The sequence below is a fragment of the Chenopodium album genome, chromosome 11 (assembly GCF_948465745.1).
Source record: "Chenopodium album chromosome 11, dcCheAlbu1.1, whole genome shotgun sequence".
Classification (NCBI taxonomy): domain Eukaryota; kingdom Viridiplantae; phylum Streptophyta; class Magnoliopsida; order Caryophyllales; family Amaranthaceae; genus Chenopodium; species Chenopodium album.
In genome coordinates, this window is record NC_137844.1 from 4740865 (window position 1) to 4764266 (window position 23402).

Consider the following 23402-nt stretch of genomic DNA (forward strand, 5'->3'; position numbering starts at 1 on the left):
GAATAACCTTTGAAGGACGGAAGGAGCATGTGAAATATGATTCCTATTTTTCTTTAAGAGTACGTGAACATATTTGGATAAAAATGACTCTAGGTAACAATTGTTGTACATTTAAATATATAAATATAGATACCATAAGGAAGAGTTCTATGATTGAGTAGTTCTTTAGTTGATCTCTTAGTTTGCACTATTTCATGATGTTACAGATAACGCCCCCAATCTAAGGAATAGGAACCTCTTGTTTGTTACTCGAATGACTTCCTGATGTTTTAATTACTTGAACTTCAAAGTTGAGACTATTCTTCTTGAATGCAGCTGGCTCAGCTTTGTCCATGATCTCTTAGTCATTGAAGAGAAAAGAATTGAATTGACAAGAATCGATATGAACAAAAGAAGAAAAAGGACAGCTTCTCTTTCTTCCTGTTAAGTAAAAAAGTCTTGTTTAGTACTGTGCATGTTTTCTTGTAGGCCATTGAACAATATAGCAATCAGCATCATAAATGACTTTTAGGGAGCATAAATTTGAACATGAATTAGGCGGCATATTGACTGGGCATTTTGCGGGACGGGGTGCTTTTGAGGTCCGGGTAAAATTACTTGTACTCTGTAGCATTTAAGAATTTGATACTCATACATCGTATGCCTAGGAGTACCGTGCACATAATGCTTGAAATGACTATATTTCTGTTGAAAAATGACTGTTCTGATCCTTTTACAAATAAATGGTTGAATTTGGATTAAAAAAATGTTATATATGATAAGTACCACTAAAATATTCATCATATTCATAGATAAAGGTCATGTTAATTTCAAAAAATTCTAATAAGTGTTAGTTTATTAAGATTACTATACATATTTGCGTATTGCCTTAATGTTGTAGACTTGTAGCCACCTTTTTTCCCCTCCCTTTTATAGGGATTTTATGATTGGTGTTAAATAAAATTTCAAACAGGATCTACTTTATAGACAGTGTTAAGTAAATGGGACAAATGAAGGGTCCATATTTTTTTTTTTTTACATTGGTAAAAATCCTACCGTAGAATTGTCTTCCTGTCCAAATCTTGGCATTAATAACGTGGCTGTTGATTTGTTGAATAATTCAGCAATATACTGAAAGCTTTCGTTGTTCTGAGTTTGTAGCATCAATATTGCAGTATAAGCAAAGGAGTAAAATTGTGTTGTCTACTTGTCTAGTACTCGTAAGAGAGAATATCAGTGTCTTATCTTACATATAAAACCAGAAAAACTATTTAGCTTACCTTTTAAATGGCTGCCTTCTGATTTCTTACTGAAACCCACGTAGCTGCTTAAAATACCTTCACAACAGCTTCAAATGGTTGCTTTTTACCTATTGAAGTGATTTAATCAGAAGTGCATCTCTTTATTCATCATGTCTCTGAGTTGTCCTAGGTTGTTCTTATATATGCTGCTCTTTTCCTTTCTTATACCTCATAGCGCGAGTTATTGCTTAGCAGATGGCTCTAAAATCAGTGATAGTAGCCAAAGCACCTTACTATCTCCAAGCAAAGTTTTTGAGCTTGGATTCTTTACTCCTGATGAGAGGTTCAACAGAAACAGGTATTTGGGTATATGGTATTACCGCTCCAATCCTAGGATAGTTGTATGGGTTGCTAATAGAGAGAATCCTGTTTTGGGTAACAATGGCTATGTTGTAGTAAAAGGTGGTAAGGTTGAGGTGTTGGATACCGATGATTCGACTTACTGGTCAATTGATTCTGTTGCGTCTGTAAATTTAACCAAATTGTGTTTGAATGATAATGGGAACTTAATATTATCAAGTGGTCTAGGAGAATCAATCTTGTGGAAAAGCTTTGATAACCTGACTGACACGATTCTTCCCGGGAAGATTTTAAATGGAACCTTAAATATGAAATCGTGGAAAAATCGCAGTGACCCAGCACGAGGGAGCTCTCTATTGCTGCTACAACCAGGAAATCATCCTGAAATCAAAATTCAGAAAGAGGAATATCCAGATTATTGGGACTACGGAGCTGACCCTTCTGTTATTAAGATCCCATCAGCGCTGTCTGAATTATTAAGTAATAGGGACGGCAAAACCTCTCTTCCTAACAACACAAGATTAGTGATGAACTTCACTGGACAGCTTCAGTTGTGGAAGTGGGAAAGCAAAAGCGGCTGGTCTCTTGATTGGCAAGAGCCAAAAGATAGGTGTAGCTTTACTGCTGTATGTGGAAACTTTGGCAGTTGCAATAGTAATAGTGGGTTGCCTTGCAAGTGCTTGCCAGGATTTAAACCTAGTTTGTTGTCTGAATGGAATAAAGGATGCTTTTCTGGTGGGTGTGTGCCAAATTCTGGAACTCCTTGTCAGCAGACTGACGGTTCCAATGATACATTTTTGAGATTGCCTATGGTGAGAGTGAGAGAAACAGATTGTAGAGCATCTACTGAAACAGACTGTAAGGCATATTGCCTTCGGGACTGTAATTGTGTGGCTTATGCTATTGGTGTTGCAAATTGCTCTGGAACGGCCACTCATACCGAGAAGAGTTGCTTAACATGGTCTGGTGAACATCCTCGCATACAGGAGGAGTATCCTCAGGGGCTTACTCTCTTTGTCCGCACTCCGTCTGCAGATCTAGGTTTGTTTACTTTCTGCTGCTAATTGAATATTGTTGCAAATTATAACGTCATTAGATGTGACAACTCATTTGATGTTGAGCTAGTTCATCAAAACAACACAGGGTTTTCAATATATGCTATTCTATATTTGTGGTACTTTGAATATGTTTTCAAGTATAGAAATACTCGAAACTGTTACTTTTATTTGATATTTTGATTTTAAAACTCTTTGCTTAGAACATTAGAAGAGACTAATTATACAGGGGCTTAATTTATACTCTTGTGGCAGGATCTATTTCAAGAGCCTGCAAACCTTGTGGAGCATATGTAATCCCTTATCCCCTTAGTACTGATGGAGCGAGTTGCGGAGATTCCTCATACTCCCATCTCCAATGCAATTCAAAGACAGGGCAGGTTAACTTCTCAACTCCCACAGGCACCTTCAGAGTCTCCTTAATTGATCCAAATACAGCACAATTTTCCATCCAAGTCATGCATGCAAATAGTTGTGACAGGGAATATATAAACTCATTTGTTCTGTCACCCAATCTTTCCTTGCCTTTCATTGTTAAAAATTGCACCATTATTAAAGATGAACCTTTGATTCAACTCAAACAGCCTTTTATTGAGGTTGTCATAGGCTGGAATCCACCATCAGAGCCCATTTGTAATAGATCCTCTGATTGTGTTGCTTGGACTCATACTACTTGTAAAGCCGCAAAAGGGAATACAAGGAGGTGTATGTGTAGATCAAATTTTCACTGGGATGGTTCAAAGCTGAAATGTACTAGAGGTGAGATTCTGATTTACTTCTTACAGATTTCAATCCTAAAATTCTCTTTCAATGACTTTTTACTTAAAACAAGCGTAAGTTTGAGCATTTCTGATTCATTTTTAGAGATGATCATTGTTAATAGTAATACTAACAATGTTTTGATTTTGTCCAAAAAGTGCCTTTTCCTCTCAAGGTTGTGGTTTCTTGCGTAGCTGTTGCGTTGGCAATCATTGTTCTGTGTGGTGTATTCTTCATTTATCGTAAGCGTGAAAGAAGGATCGCTGAAAAGCAAGGTCAGAAAGTCATACAGTTCACCCTAATTGCTGCACTCATTATAAACATGCAAGTTTTAAGGATAGGCAATGCAGTCAGTAATTCAGTAGATATTTTTAAAATGCACGCCTTCTGAACTGAATTCCTGCATACCATTAAGTTATTAAAACTGAGTAATGATAACAAACAGAATCATTTAAGCTCAAGGGAGATGATACTGAAGACATAGATGTCCCATTTTTCGTTTGGGGAAGCATAGTATCTGCTACAAACGATTTTGCTGATGCAAATAAGCTTGGAACAGGAGGATTTGGTTCTGTTTACAGGGTACTTTATTTTTTGATTTTGTCTATTGAACTTTTGTTGTTGTTGTGTGGAAATCAGCCAAGTGAAACCTTATGATTTTATCTTCGTATGGAGTTTGCTAATGCACTGTACTGTTGCTAACCTATGCATTCAGGGTAAGCTTCCAGATGGAAAGGAAATTGCTGTCAAGAGGCTATCAAGTGTGTCAATGCAAGGCGTTGCAGAATTTAGGACTGAGGTTGTGTTGATTGCCAAACTCCAGCATCGCAACCTTGTAAGACTTCTCGGATATTGTGTGAAAGAAGATGAGAATATTTTAGTCTATGAATACATGCCTAATGGAAGCCTAGACTCATGTTTATTTGGTTAGTCTCCTCCCTGTGAAATTGTTGCCTGCCAATATAAACAACATTTAAGCACATTCCTCTAACATAGTATGTTGTGTATAATGTTTTTGCAAGACCAAACCTTTTCTGTTTACTTGGACTGGAAGAAGCGTTATGATATCATCCACGGAATAGCTAGAGGCCTTGTTTATCTCCACCAAGACTCGAGGCTTAGAATTATCCATCGAGACCTAAAACCAAGCAACATTTTGCTCGATGAGGAGCTCAATCCAAAAATTTCAGACTTTGGTGTAGCAAGGATTGTTGGAGGAAAAGCAACAGAGGCAAACACTAACAAAATTGTCGGAACATAGTAAGTTGGAAAATTGCATCCATATATAAACCTTTTTACTCAGTGTATGTAAGTAGAAAAATTGATGCGATTGTTGTTGTTGCAGTGGCTACATGTCTCCTGAGTACGCATGTGAAGGATACTTTTCAATCAAATCAGATGTTTTCAGCTTTGGCGTGGTTGTATTGGAGACTATAAGTGGCAGAAGAAATTCAAGAACAACTGTGTTCGAGGAAGGTCTGAATCTGCTTGGACATGTATGTATCAATTTTCCTTTGCCTAATTAACTTCAGATTTGAAGTGACTGATATATTTATAAAATATTTCCTTAAGATCACCATTTAGTAATGCCAATTTGCTCAACTTCATATCATCAACTGTTTCTTTTTGTCACCCTATTTAATGTTTTTACTTGCTTTAATCACTGTATTATACACAATCACTGAAATCCTTACAAAATTACCTCTGTTTCAAAATTTTACTTAGACACTAATATAGTGTATGCTGTGGTGTAGGCATGGAGATTATGGTCCGAAGATAGAGGACTGGAATTCATAGACCCAACACTCAAAGAATCATGTAATCCAACTGAAGTGTTGAAGTGTATTTATCTCGGGTTATTATGTGTACAAGATGACCCTGTTGATCGTCCCACCATGCCAAATGTGGTCCTTATGCTTAGCAGCAGCAATGAAAGTACTGCTAACCAGTCACTTCCGAAAAAACCATCTTTCTTTAGTAGTTCATCATCATGTGAGACTGCCTCATTGTCCAGTCAAGGAGGTTTCAGCTCCATTGATATGATCACTGTGTCAACTGTTGGCCGATAAATTATAGTTTAGGCATCAGCTAAATAGACTTTTTTTAGCTGCAAGGCCTCTCTTCATCTCAATTTGTTACGAATTATTTTTTGCAGAAACTAGAAACTGTAATAGTAAGCCTAACATGTCTTTGCCATGGTGAATCTGATGGTTGAATATTTTTTTTAATTGGCTGTTTAGTTTAGGCCTTTTTCAATTCATCTACGAAGTAGATTTTACTAAAATTGAATTGTTTTTACTGATTTACTTACAACTGTATATAACTAATCAAATTATTGTTTGAGGTTACTAATATTTGTTGATTAAAACTTCTATATATCAATTTATTTATTTATTTTTTTAAGGTGAAATTAATAAAGCCTTAATAATACATTAATACGGAATATTACTTTTTTTTTTTTTTAGGAAAAATACGGAATATTACTTACCACAGTTATTTTATAGTAGCTTTTGAGGTACATTACAATTATAGTGAAGTAGTTATAATATAAATGGTACGTCGTAAAAATTTTCAAATATGTCAACTATTAAGAAATCTCTCTCAAAAGGAAAAATTGGTAAAAAGTAAAAATAATCCGTATTTAAAACACGTGGTATTATGTGGATGGTTAAAAAAATTATTACATAAAAAAATAAAAATAAAAAACTGCCGCTGGCCACCCACACCCCACAACCACCACCACCACCAAAACCCTCCCCCCTTGCCCAACCACGAAATGACGAAATCACCCCCTCCCCAGCCCAAGCCCAAGCCCTGAAAATCAACTCTCAATAGTTAAGAAAGTAAATAACCCTAGAGTTCAGATTATTTGAAAAATAATCAAAATTTAGGATTTTTTTTTTTTTTTTTTTTTTTTTTTTTTTTTTTTTTTGTGAGAAGATAAAAGGATTTCATTAATGAAAGATAGCCAAAACGACACTTACAAACAATTCATAGGAAATCTTAAATTCCAACATAGGTACAAATCACCTTAGAACTAGTTACATCGCAGATTCGATCAATGATCGCCTTAATAAAAACTTCATTCGAATCAATACAATCTGTAGTTACTACTAAGAGATCCACGGATGAGTAGTTAATTGGGTGAAAAAAACTCATATGGCCTTCCAAATACTTTTAGAGACGATGAAACTCTAAATCTTCAAACTTTAGCACACGAACAAACAAAGAAAATAATCCTAATTAAATAAACACCATCAAAAGATGAGATCTATTTATTGAAAGCAATTAAAAAGTTTTTTGAGGCTTACTATCGATAAAATCCCTTACAAAAATTTACAATTGAAATTAGAAGAAAAGAGATGAAAGAGAAAGAGAGAGAGAAAAGGAAAAAAGTAAAGAAAACCTTAAAAAAGCTGAAAAAAATTTAGCAATAGAGGCTAAAAAATCGCTCTTAAAGAAAAACCCTAGAAGGAACAAAAAAAAAAAAAAAAAAAACTCTCCTTAGAAGAAAATCTAGGGGGAGCTTTGATACCCAAAAAACTTAAAAATATACTCTGTACTTTGATTAACCGGGACTACCTCATTTCAAAATTGGGAAAATTAGGATTATTTAAACCATATTTTCGGACAAGTTTGATCGTATGGGAGTCGATTTTTACCAAAACTCGATGGTATCACTATTAATGGGGAATTGACTACTCGCGTTCCTGTGTGCTTGTTTGTTCATTTGATACACAAATACACGATCGTATGTTGATGAGTTACTCAATCACTAATCTAATGATGCTGTTAATTTTTGGGATGGTATGTTCTTGTTGCATGATGTTTAAGTGCTCAACTTCATAATCTTGCCTATTCATTTCGATTGTGGAGCAGAAATGCATACTATGACCACCACCTGTTCGATTAAATGTCTGAGAGAGTGACTGTGTTGCATGGCCTTTTACTCATCTTGTTCATCTTACTCTTCCTCTAAACGTGACAAATCAGACGCATAATGTTAGTAAGTATTCTAAATTTATACTAATGTTTTTTATTCCTTGTAGTTGTACCACTATGTCTCATAAGCGTGCTTTAATTATCTATGTTACTCGGACTCTTCATTTTACTAAGTACTCGTGTTCAAACCCTTAATACTTGGATAAGGGTACACTTAGACACTTTATTTTTTTTTACAAAATAGCCGAGTCGTGCACTTAAACACGTTCCTGTCTCTAATGTAGGTATTTGAGTCCAAGTAGCACAGTTAACCATTATGTTATTTAATTATATACAAGTATGATTATTACTCCGTTTCTTTAAGTTTGTCTCATTTGGAATATTAGAAAGTGAGACATTAACCATGATTAATCATCCTAATATAAGAAAAGGATTTGCTAGATGAGAACACCATTGGTTGAACACCTGCAGGTCTGTACTTCGAGCATGACTATATATGTTACATGTTTCGCAACTTAGCTCAAGTCAATTGACAAGATTTCCCAAAAGTTTATCATGGTATCATATAGATTCGTAGGCAATGGATGTTTGATCCTCTTGAATCTATGAAATGAAGTATTCTTAGTAATAACCTTAGAGGGTGATGCCTTTTTTAAGAATCAAGATCATGCAGACGATCTCTCTTCTTGCTTATAATGTGTAGTTATGTTGTTCTTTCTAAGTGATGATTCAATAAATCTAATAATCGTCAATGTCTCTAAGCTAAGAAATGTTTTGAATCGTAACGTATTCAGACAGTTTGTTATGTAATATGACTGAGAATGTCTTTATGTGCTTGCAAATTTGTGTTCTCTAATGAGTTCCAGCTATGGTATAATTGTAATTGGTATTATTTCGTACTTTTAATTTTTAAAAGTAAATGCATAAGTCAGCTAAAAATGACAAATTTTCGAAAGCCCACCATTTATCATATACTAGTCTTTCATTCCTTCCCTAACGATGTGATGTAGATTTAAACCCCTTAAATTAATAAAGAATCTAAAATCACACAAGTAGAATAAAGCTTCGTTCTTGATCAGAAATTCGAACCAAAAACGATTGAAAGTAACCGGATATGACCTTGAAAACGACCACTCCTGGAACGAATTCAATGCCTAATCAAACTATTTAGACTACTCCTAGAATTAAGTATTTTGATGAACAAATCTTAGACTACTCCTAGAACTAAGAATTGCACGTTCTAATTATCAAAACAACTCCTTAAATTGAAAACTAGCAAGAAAAAGTTTAAACAAAATTAAACAAATTGTATTGAAATTAATTTGATTTTCTATGACTCTAAAGGCCACAAAAATCCCTTATTTATAGACTAAAAATAAGCTAATTCCATCCCTACAAGGATTAGGACAAACCCCTAACCTTGCCCCCCAAGTATCCTAATTAGAATAGGAAACTATTTCTAATTAGAATAGGAAAACTAAAACTAATCCTAAACAAACTTTTAAAAACTTTCCTAATATAATTAGGAAGTTTATAGCAACTAAATAACAGAAACTAAACCAAATCCCTCTCCTGGAAGCAAAATTCTAGAAAAAAAACTAAGTAACAAAAACTACCATTTCACGTCGCCGCCAGAAAACCTCCTCACGCGCCTCCCCTTGACTCACACCCCGGCTCTGGTTGAAGCTAGGTTTAAGGCAGTTCCGGAAAGGTGGTGCGTGGCCTTCGCATTCGCCGTCGGAAGTAAACCGCTCCAATTCTTCTTCCTTGATGATCAAGCTTTCTTCTTTCCCAATTTATTTATTGGACCTTTCTTTGTTTATTTCTTTCTTTGGGCAGCCTATAATGAATCTATTTGGACCTTCTAAAAGTGTCTTGGGCCCTTCAAAAGAATTAGCCTCTTGATTCACATCACGATGTTAATAGGTAACTAATTGATATAGTGATTATAGTCATGTTATACTGTGTTTTATGTACTAAACTTTAAATCAATAGCATTTGTGGTCCAGAAGACTGTGCCAATTCATATCTTTGGACAAGTACTGAGACAAAAAGTTGTATTGATTAGTATAGCCAAAAAAAAAAAAAAAAAAGTAGTCATTTCCTTAACTTTATGCTTGGGTCTATCTACCAGTGTTGAGAATTTGACAATTCTCTGTTTTTTGTGGCAACCAATGAAGTAGATATTCTTCGGCTAGAGATGATATGGTTCTGTTACGCTTTTCTATCTAATACTATTCAGTATGTCTAAGGTTTTAATGTTTCTGAATGAGGTAAAATTGTTATTGGAGTTAAGATATACAAAAGATTTTGTTGTAGCAGGCTATCCTGAGATAGGTGTATGCTAATGCTTGAGTCAGCTAAGATGAAGAATTTTCGTATCACCGCCATTTATCATTTACTAGTCTTATAATTCTTCCAACGAGACTTTTAAATCACAATCTAGTACAATTGTGTTTTCTCTACTTATTTTTTGATTTATAAGTTATAACCCATGGTTATATTATTCAACTTTTGTAGTACAGAAAACAGCCCCACTCAATAATTTGGACTTTTAAGCTCATTGATTTTAATTAAAAAAAAAAAATCAACTGTAAATTAGAATTGTCTTTTTCTTATGTCTTCCAATTCATGGGCTATTTGCCTGATGGCCTAGGCAATAAAGTAATCATATTACACAAATGATGAATTCTGCATTTTATCTTAGAGACCTGATATGGTCATATGGACTGGTCTTCAGTCCCTTAAGAAGGTAGCTCTATAAGCTGGAATTAATCAAGGGTCCCTAATAATATCTAAAAACCACCATGTATCTGTTGTGGCCTGCTGGTAAAAAAAGTGCAAAAGAAAACCTATCTCAGGTGGAGATGGTAACTATATATGACAGTATCGATAGTCAAATAAGTGTTGTGGTATATGCAGGTATTACCTCTGTTACCTATTATGTGCAACTTTGAAAAAATATACGAAGTATATATCACAAATAATACCTAAAATTTGCACATAATATGTAACGGAGGTAGTATATGGTGGTACTTTGAGTGGTTGGGACTTATGGTAGCATGGTGCCTTGAATCCTCGCAGAGTTTCAAATGGTTGTGAACTTGTGATGGTTTGGAGGTAGATAGTTTGTTACTCCCAGAAAGTTATCTATTCACTGCTCCATGGTGGGATGCACTGGGTATGTTTTTGTTTCTACAAAGTCAAAAATCCGAAGTAGATTTATGCTGGTAAGCTGATCAAATTCTTACTGCTGTTACAGTTTGTTGTTCTTTTGTATTGCCTTGTTGATCTGATGTGGCTTAATATGTTTACAATTTAATGCTATAGGAGGTTTTTAGAATTGTAATAATTCCATCTGTTATATAATTGGCAGTATATAAGATTATAAGGTGAACCTTAGTCAGCTAGTAGTGACAACTGACAAGTCTTTCATTATTGTAAGGCTGTAAGCCCATTATTGAGTCAGCTAATTATCTTCTTTTTGTTCCAATGAAAAAAATAAAGACGTGTCTTCTTACATCTTCTTTCCTATATTTATGGGTATTGATCAACTTAACAATAGACTTTTCTTGCCCTAAAAAAAAAAAAAAAAAAAAGCAATCGACTTTTGGACGAAAAAAACAAAAGAAAAACACTAATGAAAATGACTTAAAGAACCATTCTTTAATCTTTAGACTTTTCAACGGGAATGATATGTAGTGTCTAGTAAAAATTATACGATTGTTGAGTAAGGTTGAATGACTAATATGTTAGCTGCCTAATATTGGGTAAACAAATTGAAACAGTTTTTTCTCACTTAATTCTTTACTTTTTAGCAAGAGCATTTCTTTTTATTTCAATTTAATTTATGTTAGTACCTAAACATGTTAGGTAAGTAGAGTTTTAATTAGAATTAAAATTATCCTCCCCTCGCGGTTGATATTAACCAAAGCATTAAGCGGGGCAAATATGGAGCTAAAAAAGGAATTTTACGTAGTAAAACTTCAGTAATTAGCAAAGAAGTAGAGCTCCTTTGGTGGAGGAGAGTTCTTGTGGCTTTCTTTATTTGATGTGTAGCAGCGTTCAACAACACAAATAGGTTTTTGTCAAAAAAAAAGAACACAAATAGGCAATAATATCTGCATGATAGCAGCTTCCACTTAGATGACTGCCTATTTTTGTTATGCTGAACCATTTTTTATGTCTTAGTAAAGTTCATGCATTATTTCCTTCATTGTGGAACTTAACTTAAGATTTGTGATGTGCCTACAATATCTCATCTTACAAGCACTCTTGCTTTCAATTCCTATTCCACTTTGTGGTGCGAGTGAGATTGGTTGCTTGGAAGAAGGTTCTCGTATCATTGATGGTGTTAACGGAACTCTGATATCTCGAGGTGAAGAGTTTGAGCTGGGATTCTTTTCTCCTGATAAAAACAACTCCAGAAGTAGATATTTGGGCATATGGTATTATAGGCGGTCGAATCCAAAGATAGTTGTATGGGTTGCTAATAGAGATAAACCGCTGTTGGAGCCTAATGGCTACCTTGTCATAAACGATAGTTTTGCCAAGGTGTTGGATACTAAAGGTATAACCTATTGGTTAACCAATTCTGTTCTGCCTGAGACACGACAGGGGCAGCACCTCGGAGCTGCAAAATCAGATTTTAGATACAAACACAGTAATCAATATAACTTAAAACCTATCAAAGTCAGTAGCAATGCAACAGCAATGACGACATTGACAAGATTATGTCTGCAAGACGATGGGAACTCATAGAAGAGATCTGGTTGATCTGCTACTGTGGCAAAGTTTTAATGACCCAACTGACACTTTTTTACCTGGGATGAATACAGGAAGCTTGAATCTGACATCTTGGCGATCTCTCAACAATCCAGCACTAGGAAGATATGTGCTCACCATGCAACAAGGCCAACAACCTGCAGACAATGGAAACAAATTTGCTATCAGAAGAGCAGATAATTCGGCACTTTATTGGGAGGGCGGAGACACACCTTTTGATCAGACACCACAAGCATTGTTGTTCTTATTGCTTAATAACAACTCTCGGCTGAAAGATTATCAATATTCAAGGTTGGTCATGAATTTCACTGGACAAGTTCAGTTTTGGAATAGGGAAAGTAAAAGAGGAAATTGGTCCTTGATATGGAGGGAACCAGATGATGAGTGTGATTTGTACGAGGCATGTGGAATTTTAGGAAGTTGCAATAGTAACAATGGGTTTCGGTGTAAGTGCTTGCCAGGCTCCGATCCCAGTAACCAGAAAGATGGAATTCAAGAGACTTCATTCGGGGTTGCTCACCAATAACAGAAACCTGTCATCGTACCAACTTTTCTGAAGATGTTTTCTTGAGAATGCCTATGATGAAAGTTAAAGCTCCACGAACCAATGAAACAAATATACCAGATTGTGAGAGTTATTGCCGATCGGATTGTACTTGTTTAGCTTACTCTTGTGGTGTCTCTGATTGCTCCAGATCTGATGAGAAGAGGTGCTTGATATGGTCCATTTCTGAACTTACTGGCCTGCGGGAGGAGTATCCTAGAGGACTTACTATTTTTATCCGTGCAACACATACTGATATAGGTATCTTCTTTGCACTTTACTACTCTAGTACTGCTACCTTGAATAACTCATTTCCTTCAGATACTAAACTCTAAATTTTGGAAGATGATTGGCTCACTTCTGTTATAAAAATTGAAGTAAAGGTCTTGGGTGAGTAGATTATTTGGGGGTTGAGAATTTTTTTTTTTTTCCTTCTCGAAGCAGGTTAATGGATTCTGAGTGAAAGAATGACTTGTGAAACTGTTGTTTGTCCATATGCACTAGAATTTTGGAAAGAGGATAAACTGTTGTTATTGTGTGTTTTGTTTTCCTCTTGCATGTCATCAAGCAACATTTCTAGACTTGGTTCATTCAATCAACCAGACGAACATAATGCTAGGTGGCCTTGAAAGAAGCAAGAAAGGCGAACAGATTGAGAGTAAGTTTGTGTGTGTGTATGTGTGTGACCTGCGTGTGAGTTTAGGCTGTTGAGACGTGTTACTTGGGTTTTATGAACATTCACGTTGACTTGTAGAAATGACGTACTTGAACTCAATTGTGATCTTAATGTAGTCAATACTCAAGACCATGATCCAACATTGTGAAATAACTTTCTGACGTAAATTTCGTTCCCTACTGCAGGCTTAACTTCAAGAGGCTGCTGGCCTTGTGGAGCTTACATTATCCCATATCCCCTGAGCACTGCTGCAAATTGTGGGGATTCCTCATACCATAATTTTATATGCAATTCGACAACAGGTCAGGTTTATTTCTCAACTGGAAATCTCACCTATAGAGTCACTTCACTTGATCCAAAAGCAAGAAAATTTACAATTCAAGTAGGACACGGAGATAGTCGTGGCAGTAATTTTACAGGCTCGTTTGCTTTACCGCCCAAGGATTCCTTGCCATACCATATTTTAAAGTGCAAGGCTGTGAATGACTCATCTTTTAAAGAAGTTGGACAATCTTATACTGAAGTTGAAATGGGCTGGAATCCACCATCAAAACCTTCTTGTAAAACATCTACAGATTGTCATGATTGGCCTCATACTACTTGCAAAAAAAGAGGTGGCAAGCGGAGCTGTATTTGTAATTTAAGGTTTCGTTGGGATGGCATTAATTTGAAATGCACTGAAGGTATGCTCCTTAGAACGTCTTAGACATTTAAAGCCTTCAAATTTCTAAATTATATTTTGATCTCATTTGCTGCTATAATTTTTGTATGTGATTTGCCATCGGTAAATGAAAATCTTATGCTCAATGTCCAAGTTCAAGAACTTTCTTCTCTCTTTAGAGCATATGTTATTCTAACAAAGCTCATTTTTGTCCTACAATAGTGACTTTTTTCAAGGTTTTGATCCCTTGCGTAGCTGGTGCATTGGCAATTATTATAATAAGCGGAATTATTTGTGTTTATCGTAATTGGAAAAGAAGATCAGATAAATTACAAGGTAAATAGATTATACCATTCACTTCTGAATTGTATGGAGTACAAGCTGTATATGTTAGTAATGTCAATGATGTTGCAGGCTTTGTTGATTTAAACGTTGATACTGAAAGCACTGAAGTGCCTTATTTCAATTGGGAAGCCATAGTTGCTGCTACAAACAACTTTGCAGACGCTTATAAGCTTGGAAAAGGGGGATTTGGCTCTGTGTACAGGGTAATAAGTTTTAATTTAGTGAGAAAATTTTATGCTCTTCAAAAGTTTGACTACCTATTTTGGGGGATACTGTATTCAGGGAAAGCTACCAGATGGGCAGGAAATCGCCGTCAAAAGGCTCTCAAGTATATCTGTGCAAGGTCTTGAAGAATTCAGGACCGAGGTCAAGTTGATTGCCAAACTCCAGCATCGGAACCTTGTTAAACTTGTTGGATACTGCATGAAAGCAGATGAGAAGATATTAGTCTATGAGTACATGCCTAATGGAAGCCTAGACTCTTGTTTATTTGGTCAGTTAATTACGAAGTTGGTACCTATCTATGTATAAGATTAATTATTTTATCTTCTAGTAACACTGTCATTTATGTTATATTTTGTGAGAAGATGAAAGGCATTCTGTATACTTGGACTGGAAGAAGCGTTTTGACATCATTTTGGGGATTTCTCGGGGCTTGCTTTATCTTCACCAAGACTCGAGGCTTAGAATTATTCATCGAGATCTCAAACCAAGCAACATTTTACTGGATGAAGAACTTAATCCAAAAATATCAGACTTTGGCATAGCAAGGATTGTTGGTGGGAAGGAAACAGAGGCAAGCACTAAAAGAGTAGTTGGAACATAGTAAGTCAGAGTATTCAGTAGAGTAAACTAATTCCAAATCTCATCAAATAGTGTCACCATTCATTAGTAATGTGCTAATTTCCTTATTTTAAACTGTGATGCAGTGGTTACATGTCACCAGAGTATGCATATGAAGGGATTTTTTCAGTAAAATCTGATGTTTTCAGTTTTGGCGTGGTTGTATTGGAGACAATAAGTGGTAGAAGGAATTCGAAAATCTTTATGTTTGAGCACGGCCTTAGCCTGCTAGGACATGTAAGTACCTTCAAAAATAAAATAACTCATTTTTTCAATCATGATTCTGGTCTCTGGACTAACTTAATGTTATCTGCTATCTAGGCCTGGAAATTATGGAATGAAGATAACGGACTGGAACTGATGGACACAAAGCTCAAAGAATCCTGCTTTCCGTCAGAAATTCTGAAGTGCATTCATATTGGGTTGTTGTGCGTACAAGAGGACCCAAGTGACCGTCCCACCATGTCAACCGTAGTTCATATGTTGAGTGGGGAAAATGCCTCTCTTCCACTTGCCAAACAACCAGCTTTTATGAATAGGAAACCATTATCAGAGCATGCCTCATCTTCCAGTGCAATGGATTCAAGCGTGCATGAGGAGATGACTGTATCTACAGTAGGCCGGTAACTGACAGTTTCACGTCGAAATTAAGCAGATCAAATCTGGCATGTGTGGCAGTGTGGTTGGGTGTGTGGACCGTGTGGTCATGTAAATGTGTAATAATGTTGAAACAGAGCCTGTTGGGCTGTTGGCTGTTGCATTTCTTATCACCTAGTTCATTAAACTGTCAAAAGTTGTCAGATATTTAGCAATTTTAGTCATTTGTTTAAACTCATGAAACAACTTTGTAAAGATTGTATGTATTACTCCTTATAGTTTCCAGTTATATATAGATTATATACAGACCCAGTTTAAAAATCACATTGCATTCAAAGGCTGGTTGCCTGAAACGATCTATTTTTGCATATGTTAAGAATTTCGTAAAATTTCTAAAGTACGAAAACATTAACAAACATAAAATTTTTAGATCATCTTCTTTATGTAATTCAGTCACATTTATTTATTGACTATGCTACATGTCTACATTGCTACTTGCATTTTACATTTCACCTTAACAATGTCAGATTCTTAACACTCAAACATGAGTAAGACATTGAACACTTTATTCTAGACTAATTACGAAAGTCTTGCACAAAATAGTTGAGTCAAACACTTGAACACTTACTGTGTTCGAGTTTATTGTTGATTGAACTTAAAATGACATTACTCATATTAATATAAAATATGATTCTCATTTGTCTTACCAAAAAAAAAAAAATTATCACATGACATTTTCGTAAATAAATCAGTAACTATTTCATTAATGTGCGCTTCACGATTCTTGGTGATTGGATAAGTTTGTTAGTTTATTTATGAAAGTAATCAACAACTTTTGTTTATTACTCCGTATTAATAGAAAGTGGGACAAAGAGAGAAACACCTCTAGAATTAACACACGAACTTGAATTAGATACAGGCCCAATAATTTATCTATTTATATATATACTATGTATATATTTTTTTTTTAATGCGAACAATTAACAAAATGTTTCAAAACTCAAATGAGTCATAATCCAAAACGTTTCAAAATTGACTCAAAACAGCAACTAAAACAAAATACATAATAGAATCAATCAAAACCCGACCCACACACCCGATTTGACACTCAAATTATCGGGCATTTGGCCTATACGAATCTACGATTGGGCCAATAATTCTTAAATTGAGCCCAATCATAAAGTAGGAAAATAAAAGAGCCCTCCAATCCCAAGGCCCCAAACTCTAAAATAAAACCATGTGGAATCGTCAACGCCGCCGAGTTGCGGCGGAGCTTCCGAGTCAACCACCGATTCCGGCGTGAAAATGGATGCAAACGAACTGAATAAAGACCTCAAAATCGGAGGAGAAATAGACCGAGTTAACTGGAAAGCTTGCGAAGATTGGGTTGATGATAATGGAAAACCTAAATCTTGTTTTCTTCTCTTATCAATTTGGGAATTCTCAAGTTCAGGTTATTCATAGTATCCTTTCTGTCGATTAATATAATTGTTTCAGTAATTTAGTTTCTGGATGTTGTAATTATGATTATTGTCATGTAATATGGTTGATTTTGATGGTGCTGAATTATGGTGGTTGCTAGTATTGATTAATGTAAAGATTGAATCATTTTCATTTTTGTAAGACAAATGAGAACTTCTAGAAGGCTAATGACCATTAGGTAGATTATTGGTCCAATAATATGTGTATTTATGCTCTATGTTACATGAACTCTTCATTTCACCTTAAGTACTCACCCCAACACCCGGACATGGGTCTCACATTTGGACAATTTACTTTTATTTCAAAATCATGGAATTTTTTCAAAAAATTGCCGAGTCAGAAGGTTTGCTGAGTCAGGTTCGATGCGTACTCGTGTCGGACATGGTAACAGTCCATGTAACATAATTAATGCTATTTCATTGTTTCTTTATTTCATCATCTTTCTTATTGTCCTAAATGCTGCTGTGAGAGCTTTAATTGGGGTATAACATGCCACTCTTAAAGACACACTTATATTTCTTAATATTGGTCTAAAAAGATTCTTGTGCTAGCCTGCTAGGTGAGGTTTTTCATTTTAAACACTAGGTGCACTGTAGTTCCGCCACTGAAAGCACCTTTTTTTTTTCACTTTTATGTCCAACATGGTTGCTTATTTTATTATCATTTTGATTTTCAAGGCACATAATGTGTAGTGATATAGGCTGAAATATCAATCTTGGTGATCTTGTTGGTAGGAAATTTAGGAATACCCTGGGTACAAGGCATGTGAAGCTTCACTCTTTTTCAATGATGATTGGCTGAACTTGTACCTCGACCAATATCGCATGCACTCAATCAATCAAAGCCTTAATCCCATGATGATCCTGACTATATGGAGAAAAATGAAATTTGTTGCTCTGACTATCGATTTGTGTATGTTGGGACCAAAGGGTTGGGGCTTCAGTGCTGTAACATTTATCTTGTAAGACAATATTCCTGTTTATTGTATGCTACTGTCCATCCCACATGCTCATAACTACTGAGCTTGTTCCTCTTCATCCAGGTACATGGACTTCTCTGGGACAAAATTATGGCTTTTTCTACCTCCTGCTCAACGTCACCTTGTATTTGACAGGTATTCATGCTAGGTAAATGTAAAAGTTGGATGTGTGAACATTACTAGATTGTTGGAATTTTATCGTGTAAGTGGAGTCATGAACTTATTTTAGTCTTCCTTATAGTAAGAGTAGCCCTATTACAAGGTTTCACAAAAGGCAGATTTTGTTTATTGTTATCACATGTGAGGGGGACAAGCAATGAAGTGGTGAGTTTGAATGGAAAGGATTTGACCATGAGTGAATGTTTTAAGCATCTTGGGTCGATCATCCAGAAAAATGGTGACATTGATCAAGATGTGGCCCACAGGATTAAAACAAGGTGGCTTAAATGGAAAGTGGTCACGGAAGTGTTATGTGACCAATGCATTACCTTATAGTTGAAGGGGAAATTATACAAGACTGCCGTAAGACCAATGTTGCTCTATGGTACAAAATGTTGGCTTCTAAGACGAAACACATTAAAAAGATGGAGGTTACGAAAATGCGCATGTTAAGGTGGATGTGCCGTGTGCGGTAACACTCTAAGAGATAGAATCAGAAATGAAGTTATTCGCAAGAAAGTAGGTGTGGCAGACATTGCAGACAATTTAAGGGAAAATTGCATGCGTTGGTTTGAGCATGTAAGACGGAGACCCAAGAGTGCACCGGTTCGAAGAGTGGAAAAGTAGGACCATGGAGAGGTTAAACAGGGAGAAGGAGATCGAAAATGACTTGGTTGGAAGGATATGAAGTATATGGATTTGCATGACGATGTAGCATTCGGTCGTAAGGGATGAAAGAAGATTTTTGTCGATAACTACACGGAATAATCAAATTTGGTTCATGTAGCCGACCCCATTTATGGGACTACAGAGGCTTTGATTGATTGATTGATGTATCATATGTGAGCAACTTTGCCCCAATTTTATGGAGAGACTGTTATGACCTCTGAGGCTTGCCCCTTAAATTGTACTTTGTATTTCACAGTTAGATAACCTTATTATTGTATCTAGGCGCCTCTTTAAGTCCTTTGCGTGACACATCAGGAAGCTATCTCTTTGAGTAGGTTTCTTAGGCAGAACAACGGACACTAGAAAATGATTGAATATAGGGAAATTTGGCAGTGTATCTTGCTTCTTGAAAAAAATTATTATGAGAGTCCTTGTCTGTTCTCTTCATTTGAATCACATAAGAGATATATAATACATTTTGTGCTTGACATGAATTAATTGCATAGCTTTCTTTCTCTGCATTGGTCTCAGTGGCATGAGATTTTTCATTCTTGAGTTATGTTATTACAGTCTACATATACTGTAAAAAAAAAAATGGCGAGTTTTCAGAATTTTATCTGCTTTATCTACTTCATCTGATCATACCTGCTACTTGTTAATATTACTTCAATGAACACAGGCATTTGAAAAGTTCTGTCAATCATTTAAAATTCCCTGGATTTAAGAAGGTTGCTTATATCTTACTTGCTTGTTTGAGCTCCCTGGCAAATTTATGAAGCGTTCTTTGGGCATGAATTTACTCTTTGAATTTTCACAGGCTATCAGGCATCTAGTGCATAATCTGGTATGATAAAAATTGGTGTGCTTTGTACAGTTTGTTGAATTTTCCATTTGTTTATCTCCTTACGTGCCTGTATTAATTGTTGAATGATGTTTAAGTGCTCAACTTCATAATCTTGTCCATTCATTTTTACTCTTTAGTGGAAATGCATACTATGAGCACCAGATCACCTGTTCGATTAAATGTCGGAGAGAGTTGACTCTGTTGCATGGCCTTTCATTCATCTTGCTCATCTTACTCTGTCTCTAAAACGTGTCAAATCAGAAGCATAATGTTAGTAAGTCCTCTAAATCATACTTTTTTTTTTTATTTTTTATTTTTTATTTTTTATTTTTATGCTTTGCAACACCCTCATAAGCATACTTTACCCATTATGTTATTTAATTTTATATGAAGTATAATTATTAATCTGTTTCTTTATGTTTGTCTCATTTGGAATATTCCATTTAAGTGAAGAGAAACCTTAACCATGATTAATCATCCTAATATAAGAAAAGGATTTGCTAGATAAGAACACCATTCGTTGAGCACCTGGTTAGTACTTCGAGCATGTGTATATAAGTTACACGTTTCGCAAATGGTCTCATATAGGTTCGTACTTCGTAGGCAATTGATGTTTGATGCTCTTGAATATATGAAACGAAGTATTCTTAGTATAAACTTGTAACGTAAATGTGTAATACACTAATACCCTTATAAAGGGTAATGGGGTATGCGTTTTTCAAGAATCAAGATCGTGCAGACGATCTTACTTCTTGCTTATAATGTGTTGTTATGTTGTTCTTTCTAAATGATGATTCAATAAATCTAATCATCAATGTCTCTAAGCTAAGAATATTTTTATGTAGTAACCTATTCAGACAGTTTGTTATATGATATGACTGAGAATGTCTGTTATGTGCTTGCATATTTGTGTTCTCTAATGTGTTCCAGCTGGTATAATCGGTATTGTTACTTATGGTGGAAAGTAAATAAAATGCAATGATGTAGTCTAGTTATACTGTGTTTAATATATTTAACTTTTAATCAATAGTTCAATAACGCGACATATTTGGCATTTGTGGTCCAAAAGATTGCTCCAATTCACGTCTTTAGAGTTTAAACTAGTACTTAGACATAAAAGCTCTATTAATTTTATAGCTGTATAGCAAACAAAAAAAAAAAAGTAGTCTTTCTTTATATTTATGCTTGGGTCTACCAGTGTTGAGAATTTGACCATTCTCTGATAGTTGGCATAAAAAAATGCAGCATGATCCTAAAGCATCACAATGCTTCACTAAAAATGAAAGCAGCAATCAAATTGGAAACAAAGCTGGTGTATCTTTTTGCTATACTAAATCAACCAACGAAAACCACATATATCATCTCTAGCCGAATAATATAGTTCATTGGTTGCCACAAAACAAGATTAGGTCCATAATGTGCCTATGCTATCCCATTTTTTTCTTACTTATGCTCTTGTTTTTCATTCCTGTCCTAGAATGCAGTGCTAGTGAATGCTTAGAAGAACGTTCCAAGGTCATTGATGGTACTAGCAACAATACTATAGTATCCTCTGGTGGAGTGTTCGAGCTAGGATTCTTCAGTCCTGATGGGAACAACGGGAATACAAGGTATTTGGGTATATGGTATTTTGCTAATAGAGATAAGCCACTAAAGGAATCCAAGGGCTCCCTTGTAATTCAAGGAGGTAAAGCTGAGCTATTGGATGGAAATGGTCTACTGTACTGGTCAACCAATGGTGTTCCATCTTCCCAAGTACAGACCACAATACCTGCAAATTCAGCTCCTACCTTAAACCATTTAACTCAAAATTGTCGGAACATAGTAAGTTCGAAAATTGCAGCCCTATTTAACCATTTAACTCAGAGTGTATGTAAGTAGAAATATTGATGCGATTATTGTTGTTGCAGTGGCTACATGTCTCCTGAGTATGCATGTGAAGGATACTTTTCAATCAAATCAGATGTTTTCAGCTTTGGTGTGGTTGTATTGGAGACTATAAGTGGCAGAAGAAATTCAAGAACAACTGTGTTCGAGGAAGGTCTGAATCTGCTTGGACATGTATGTATCAATCTTCCTTTGCCTAACTTCTTTAGATGTTGATGAAATATTTGCCTAAGATACCCTTTAGTAATTCCAATTTGCTCAACTTCATATCATTAAAAGTTTCTTTTTGTCACCCTATTTAGTGTTTTTACTCACTCTAATCGCTGTATTTCCCACCATCACCAAAATCTTTTCGTTCAAAAATTAACTTAGACACTAATATAGTGTGTGCTGTGGTGTAGGCATGGAGATTATGGTCCGAGGATAGAGGACTGGAATTCATAGACCCAACACTCAAAGAATCATGTAATCCAACCGAAGTGTTGGAAGTGTATTTATCTTGGGTTATTATGTGTACAAGATGACCCTGTTGATCGCCCCACCATGCCAAACGTGGTCCTTATGCTTAGCAGCAGCAATGAAAGTACTGCTAACCAGTCACTTCCGAAAAAACCATCTTTCTTTAGTCGCTCATCATCATGTGAGACTGCCACATCGTCCAGTCAAGGAGGTTTCAGCTCCATTAGTATGATCACTGTGTCGACTGTTGGCCGATAAATGACAGTTCAGGCATCAGCTAAATATATTTGAAGCTTTGTAAAGATTTTGCTGCTAGGCGCCTAGGCCATTCACTTTCACTCCATCTCAATTTGTTACTGAAGTTCTTATTGTAGAAATTGTAACACTAATCTTAAAAAGTCTTTGCCATAGTGATGTTGAATATTTTTATTACCTGTTCAATAGGTTTTGGTTTAGTAATTGATTGCTTTACTATAAGCCCAATTCATTTCACCCGATTTCTATTGATTTAATGTATTTAATTACAAGTTTACAACAGTGTTATTTATTGCACAAGGGTTACTAATTTGTATAAATTACAACCTGTGAACATATTGTGCACAAACCCATGATCTTAACAACCACATTAAGCCATAACTTCATTGGTTAGTTTGTCATGTTGGTGATAATCATAAAAGTATTTGAAAAACTAAGTGTCAATCTTTGATAACCACCAACAATGGTTTTTCTGGTGACAGCTTTTCAGGCTTCCAAATGGCGCTTAAGTGCTCATTTATCCATTTTGGCCCGAGCAGAAACGCTTACGACTATGAAGTATGAACCCCACCTGTTCGATGAAATGTCTGAGAGAGATGACTATGTTGAATGTCATTCACTCATTCAGTTTATCTTACTTTGTCACTAAAACGTGACATACCAGCAGAAGCAGCAGCATACTGTTATTAGTAAATGCTCTAAATCAACTTGCAACATTTTATATTCATGTTTGACATTACTTAATCTCTAAAATGAACCTTAAAAGGAAATCTAATAAGATCATGATTATTTTGAGTCAAAGTATTTAAAAAAAAAAAAGTACGTCTTATGTAGTTATGTGTACATGGAAAACAAATCAACATATGCGATAATATATTATG

The 23402-nt window shown here is 35.5% G+C and overlaps 1 long non-coding RNA gene and 1 pseudogene across 2 annotated transcripts; both read left to right on the forward strand.

Annotated features, from left to right (window-relative positions):
* Positions 1-1117: 1117 nt before the first annotated feature.
* Positions 1118-16108, forward strand: LOC145566107 (uncharacterized; annotated as a pseudogene). The gene is made up of 17 exons (XR_014095358.1): positions 1118-2621; positions 2891-3394; positions 3553-3669; positions 3840-3976; positions 4110-4320; positions 4417-4654; positions 4740-4890; positions 5149-5451; positions 5550-5604; positions 11607-12926; positions 13527-14024; positions 14225-14338; positions 14417-14550; positions 14630-14840; positions 14935-15172; positions 15277-15427; positions 15512-16108. The product of XR_014095358.1 is annotated as an uncharacterized LOC145566107 (transcript).
* Positions 16109-21081: 4973 nt separating this feature from the next.
* Positions 21082-22818, forward strand: LOC145568323 (uncharacterized). Its single transcript, XR_014095808.1, has 3 exons — positions 21082-21744; positions 21831-21981; positions 22209-22818. It is a non-coding gene; the product is annotated as an uncharacterized LOC145568323 (long non-coding RNA).
* The last annotated feature ends 584 nt before the right edge of the window (positions 22819-23402 follow it).